General features: G+C 38.6%; 1 long non-coding RNA gene across 1 annotated transcript; it reads right to left on the bottom strand.

Annotated features, from left to right (window-relative positions):
- Window positions 6,287-6,934, bottom strand: LOC109822286. Its single transcript, XR_002242071.1, has 2 exons — window positions 6,833-6,934; window positions 6,287-6,713 (listed from the first exon to the last, which is right to left on the bottom strand). It is a non-coding gene; the product is annotated as an uncharacterized LOC109822286 (long non-coding RNA).

Genomic DNA, 7,216 nt, shown 5'->3' with positions numbered 1-7,216 from the left:
CGGATCGAACTCTTCGTCACGCATCCAACGCACCCGGAATCACTCAAATCCGAGTTCGTACGAAGAATCTACGGGGAAACAACCAAAACGCACCTACGGACGTCTCGGAATCCCGAAACACCCCCAGGGGTGTCTCAGAAATTCCGAGACACCCCAGGGGTGTCTCGGAATTTCCGAGACACCCTAGGGTGTCTCGGAAAATCCGAGACACCCTAGGGGTGTCTCGGAAAAGCCGAGACACCCTAGGGGTGTCTCGGATTCTTGGAGACACCCCAAGGGTGTCTCAGATCTGTGCGGACACCCCTGGGGTGTCCTAGATCTGTGCAGACGCCCCCCCCTCTTGGTTTCCTATAAATAGGACCCCCTTACCTCATTTGGAAAAAACTTAAGGCACTTAAACTCGATCTTTGTGATGAGTTATTAGTGCATCTGGTTCTGTTGTCTCTTCCTGCACAGTTTAATCAATTTAAGGTCAGTTATAACTGTCAAAAGGAGAAATGGACTCTAAATGAGCTCATTTCATACTGTGTGCAAGAAGAAGACAGGTTGAAGCAAGATAAGACAGAAAGTGCTCATTTGGCCTATGCCTCTAAGGATAAGGGCAAGAAAAGGAAGAATGATAAGGAAGCTGCTAAGGGTCCAGTTGAGAAGAAACAACATAAGGATAATCAGGGTTGTTTCTTCTGTAAGAAGCCTGGACATGTAAAGAAGGACTGTACAAAATATCACGCCTGGCGTGATAATAAGGGTACGTTCCTTGCTTTGGTCTGTTCTGAGGTTAATTTAGCTTCAGTACCTAGAAACACTTGGTGGTTAGACTCTGGTGCTACTACTCACATAAGTGTTTCTATGCAGGGTTGCCTGAGCTACCGAAAGCCAAGTGATGTTGAAAGACACATCTTTGTGGGCGACGGACAATCGGTAGATGTGGAAGCAATTGGGCACTTTAGGTTGTTGTTAGGAACTGGTTATTATTTGGATTTAAAAGATACTTTTGTAGTACCGTCTTTTAGACGGAATTTGATTTCAGTTTCTGTATTGGACAAATCAGGTTATTCTAGTTCATTTGGAAACAATCAATTCAGTTTATCTTTTAATTCAAATGTTGTGGGAACCGGTTATTTGAGTACTTATGACAACCTATATTTGCTTGATACAATTACTTCTTATAATGAAACTTTGCATGCGGAATCGCGTGGTAATAAGCGTAAATTAAATAAGGAAAATTCGGCAACATTATGGCATAAGCGTTTGGGTCATATCAGAAAAAGGTAGAGTTGAGCGTCTTGTGTCTGATGGTATTTTAGATTCCCTTGATTTTTCGGACTTCAATGTATGTGTTGAATGTATCAAGGGAAAACAGACCAAAGTGAAGAGATTATGTGCCAACAGATCTTCGGATGTCTTAGAATTAATACATAGGGATATTTGTGGGCCATTCCCTACGGAATCCTGGAATGGTCAACAATATTTTATATCATTCATAGACGATTACTCACGTTATGGGCACCTATATCTTATTCATGAAAAATCTGAGTCTCTGGACATGTTCAAAGCCTATAAAGCTGAAGTTGAGAATCAACTCAACAGAAGAATTAAAACCGTCAGATCTGATCGTGGTGGTGAGTACTACGGTAGATATGATGGTTCAGGTGAACAACGTCCAGGACCATTTGCTAGATACCTAGAGGAATGCGGTATCGTCCCACAGTACACTATGCCGGGTTCACCTAGCATGAATGGTGTAGCTGAAAGACGAAACAGGACTCTTAAGGATATGGTAAGAAGTATGATTGCTCATTCTTCTTTACCAGAGTCACTCTGGGGAGAAGCACTTAAGACAGCAGCTTACATTCTGAATAGAGTACCAAGTAAAGCAGTTACTAAAACACCTTATGAGCTTTGGACTGGTCGAAAGCCCAGTTTAAAGCATTTACATATTTGGGATGTCCAGCAGAGGCAAGGCCTTATGGGCCAAATGAAAAGAAATTGGACTCCAAAACAGTTAGCAGCTACTTTATTGGATACTCTGAACGCTCTAGGGGCTATAAGTTTTATGATCCCACTATAAGGAATATTTTTGAGACAAGAACAGCAACATTCTTTGAGGATGTTGAGTTTGGAGGGAGAAATAAGGTTAGAGACATTAGTTTTGAGGAGGAATTGGCTTCAGATCCAATCCATACAGTTACTTTTGACAATATTCAGGTTCCTATACCTGTTGTTGCTCAAGAAGTAAATCCGGAACCTCAAGATGATAATGTTGAACAACTCCCTGTTCCAGAAGAACAAACTCAACAACCTCAAGAACCAGTGCCATTAAGGAGATCCACGAGAGAAAGGAGAAATGTTATTCCGGATGATTATATTGTATTTCTCCAAGAACATGAGGAAAGTAGTGGAATGTTAGAAGATGATCCAATCAACTTCTCTCAGGCCATGAAAAGTTCTAACTCTCAACAGTGGATTGATGCCATGAATGAAGAGTACAAGTCTATGCAAGACAATAAGGTTTGGGAACTTGTCCCATTACCAGAAGGTGCAAAACCAATTGGTTGTAAATGGATTTTTAAAACCAAGCGGGATGCAAACGGTAATGTGGAGATGTATAAGGCACGTCTTGTGGCTAAAGGCTATACTCAAAAGGAAGGCATTGATTATACAGAGACTTTCTCTCCGGTTTCATCGAAAGACTCTTTCAGAATAATCATGGCACTTGTTGCTCATTATGATCTTGAGTTACATCAGATGGATGTTAAGACTGCATTTCTCAATGGAGACATTGATGAGATGATTTATATGGTGCAACCAGAAAACTTTGTGTCAGGAGACCCAAAGAATATGGTTTGCAAATTAAGGAAATCCATCTATGGACTCAAGCAAGCTCCTCGTCAATGGTATCATAAGTTTCAACAAATAGTTATCTCGTTCGGTTTTGAGATGAACATTGTTGATGACTGTGTATATCACAAGTTCAGTGGGAGTAAGTATATTTTTCTGGTTCTGTATGTCGATGACATCTTGCTTGCCACTAATGATATAGGCATGTTGCACGAAACCAAGAGATTTCTATATTAGGGATCCAGATACATCGAGATCTCTCTCGGGGTATTATTGGATTATCACAAAAGAGCTATATCGATAAGGTACTTAAAAGGTTTGGCATGCAAGATTGCAGACCAGGTGACACCCCTGTTGCTAAAGGAGACAAGTTTAGTCTCAATCAGTGCCCTAAAGGTAACCTTGAAATTCAGGAAATGCAGAAGATTCCTTATGCTTCGGCTGTAGGAAGTCTAATGTATGCTCAGGTATGTACGCGTCCGGATATTGCGTACATTGTTGGGATGTTAGGCAGATACTTAAGCAACCCTGGTATGGATCATTGGATAGCAGTCAAAAGGGTTATGAGGTATCTTCAGAAAACAAAAGATTACATGCTCACATACAGAAAATCAGAAAAATTAGAGGTCATTGGGTATTCGGACTCTGATTTTGCTGGATGCCAAGATAGCAGGAAGTCTACATCAGGCTACATTTATATGTTAGCAGGAGGAGCTATATCATGGAAAAGTGTCAAACAAACACTAGTAGCTTCCTCCACTATGGCAGCAGAATTTGTAGCTTGCTATGAGGCATCCAATCAGGGAATATGACTGCGAAATTTTGTCACAGGACTGCGCATTTTGGAAAATGTTAAAAGACCACTAAGGTTATATTGTGATAATAAATCTGCAGTAATGTATTCCAATAACAACAGGAGCTCAACTAAGTCAAAACATATTGACATTAAGTTCCTGGTTGTGAAAGAAAGGGTACAGAGTAGACAAATATCTATAGAGCACATTGGGATAAACTCCATGATAGCTGATCCTCTTACTAAGGGACTGCCACCTAAGGTCTTTCATGAGCATACTGCTCATATGGGTGTGGTATTATTTGAGGATATTATGTTTTAGTGGGAGTTTGTAATTGTGGTGCTTTATGTTTGGTTGTATTGTCTGATCAGAATAAAGTATTCAGTTAAGACACTCTGTTACATTATGTTTGGTTTTGACCTCACTAAGGAGGACCAGTTGAAAATAGACATGTACTGATCACATTGCATGTAATTTTCATGCTGCACATCCATGATTGATCTATGTCGTTTGATTGTATTGGTATATGTGACCATTGATGGGTCGAGTCACGATAAATGTGACGAAGGCCGCTTTGATCCTATATTGATATAGTTAATGGACGAGATTGTTCGGAAATACCTTTTCAGTGATAGTAATTTTTGAGCTCATAAGGTTATACACAATTTAAGGAATCATATGGTGCCCAAGTGGGAGATTGTTGGATTTAATCTAATAAATCTATTTGTGGGCACATATGATTAATCAATGTGTATTGCTATCTTTCAGGATAACCCACAAAAGTGATCAATTAAGTTGGGTTAATGGGTATTTAAATATAATCATGGGGTTATATGTGCAGATACCAAGTTGTAATTATGATTTATTGAGGGGCTAAATTACAAAAGTACAACATCTATAAATAAGGGGTTATGGTCCCTAATCTAGGGTAACACTCTCTAATTCTCTTCACCCCCATCTAGAGAGAGAAATTCGGATTTAGAGAAAACCCTAATGTTAGAAGATCATTGAAACCCAAATCAAGATTTTTTCTATGGATTCAGGTATAATCTTCCGCACTCTTTTGATTATTGTTAATCTCTTCGAATTAATCATGGCTATATGGTTTTAGATCTCAAGTTTTGGTTTAGATCTAACATAAAAAGACCAAAATTCCCTACTCAAATGATTGCAAATATTACTTTTAATTATTAAAAATGACATGAAAAGAATTTTTTTCATTTGGTCACATGTGATATTCACATGCACAATCATATCTGACGGTGTTAGTTTGAGGAGTTATTTGACAAGACTTAAGGGGATTAATTGACATTTCTAAAGTTTAGGGTTTATCTCAAAATGACCAAACTTAAGGGGGTTGGTGAAATTTATAACCTGATACTGAGAGATATTTATAAAACATTAGAAAGTAGCAATTTTTTCTAATCAATATGCCTGAACAAAAATTTGCAAGTTTGACTGAGCAGTAACGTGTTGCTTTGTAGTTGTTATGGGAGGAAACGGAGAGGAGTTGCTGTGAGGAACCTTTCAGAGGAAAACTGCTTCAGGTGATGGTGATGCTACTGACAAATTAAGGAGTGATAAAGCTGCTACAATTGTAATTGTGACTATTTAGAGGTGCTTTTTTGGGTTTTGCTTTGGGCTTTGGTTTAAAATTGTCACCTAATCCGGGTCCCAAATCATGTCCCAGTCCCAGGCTCCACCAAACCCTGCCTAGCTAAGGGATTCATGTTGATACTATCTGTGAAGGATGGAGCCTAGACTTTGTGATCTGCTTCCTTATTTGTTATTATTTTGTTAATACTTGCGGTCTATATTATGTGGTTTAAGTTAAGGGAGATGAGTTTATCTGCATGCTGTTTATTTTATCTGCATCACCTTAATTACCTGAGCTTGTTTTGCTTTACTGCACTTGCAGACTGTGTAAAGGCCGGGTACAGTTTACTGTGGTGTTTGTCCGGTAATTAATAGAAAATACTCTGGAGGCCGTGGTATATTGCGACCTTAATACTTATCTATCGAGAAAAGAAAGAGTTAATTGCACTTTGATATCCTAAAGTTTTATCAATTTTTAATTTTGACGCCCCGAAGTTTAACTTTGCCCAAATGATACGTTAAGATGTAATCAATTTTACACTTCGAAGTTCCCCCACTATGCTTGTTTTTAATGTTAGATACTATCATCTTTTTTTCCTAGTAGAGGAGAGTTACAATTCTGTTTAAAATGGATACAATTATGAACTAATGCTTCTTTTTTCTTTTTTCTTTTCTTTTTTTGTAGTCGAACTGTACAATAGACAATGAGGCTTCTTGAAAAAAAAACAGGTACAGACGAAGGGATTTCTTGGAACCTGTTTCTTTTAAAATTTCATAGGGTTAATTTCACAAAACCACCCTAAACTTTGTCGGGTTCTCGCTCATGACACCTTGAACTTATTATTATTGTTATCGCTATAAAATCTCACATAATTCCCTCGACATCGGGGTGCGTCGATAATTAGCATTCCTTGAGAGGAAACAACCCTCAATGGTTCAGAGGAACAATATATGAGGTGCCTCTTACATACGGAAAGACCCAATTGGGTAATTAAGTAGCTAAACGCCAAGAGCAAAAAGAAATAGAAATGATGGGAAGCTTGAACAGTAATTTCTGGACCTTGAAAGCACGATTATTATTCAGATCATGGATACTGATGAAGTGCTAAAATATAACACAACATGTAGGATAACCGAGAGCAAGCAAACAAGCCGCTCACAATCCATCGACACAGTACACTACTACTGCATGCTAATAAACACTGGACCCACAGAACACTGACAGCCACTACTTAAAGAAGAACACCCATGCCCCATGCATGATGCATCATCCATGGTACTTATTCATATTATTCTCTAACTCATGCATGCATGTCATCATGATGAGTGATGGATAGATCTCCGTTCAGTGATTATAATAATTAATTAATAGCTTCCTGGTGGAGGGTTTGGTTTATCACCATCACCACCGCATCCAGTAATTCCACCACATCCTCTCGGTCCATTCACATAATTGTCATCATCTCCTTCCCAAAAGCAAGCCTAAAAACAACAACAGTGAAAAAAAATTCAAATAATTAGCTATATATAATCAGTGTTAATTATCTATGAACTTTAGAGAACAAGGAACAAGAGAGAGAGAGAGAGAGAGAGAATCTCACCATTTTCCTAGATCTTAAACCTAATCGCTAATCTCCAAGATGAGCCGTTGCTGTAAAGAGTTTGGTGCATACTTAAGAGTAGCATAGGAGGTCTATTTATAATCAACTTGTAGCATTAAATGGTAAATTTCACAAGACGACCCCAAATTTTGGGGGTGAAATGTAGAAAGCCCCTCTGAAGTTTGTGAACTAAAGAAATCTCCCTAAACTTATCCATCCAACTTTGCTATCATGACCAAGGCTGTTAATCGCAAGTCATGCTTGTACTGCAAATGTGACCCAATTAAGTTGATAATTTTGCTACTCATGGCTTCAAATAATTTTGACAGGGACGTGTTATTCTGGGGGCAAAAAAATTATATAATTTGTGTAACCCTTCTTTCC

Source organism: Asparagus officinalis, chromosome 8 (assembly GCF_001876935.1).
Source record: "Asparagus officinalis chromosome 8, Aspof.V1, whole genome shotgun sequence".
NCBI lineage: Eukaryota > Viridiplantae > Streptophyta > Magnoliopsida > Asparagales > Asparagaceae > Asparagus > Asparagus officinalis.
This window is presented reverse-complemented; position numbering and strand designations above follow the sequence as displayed.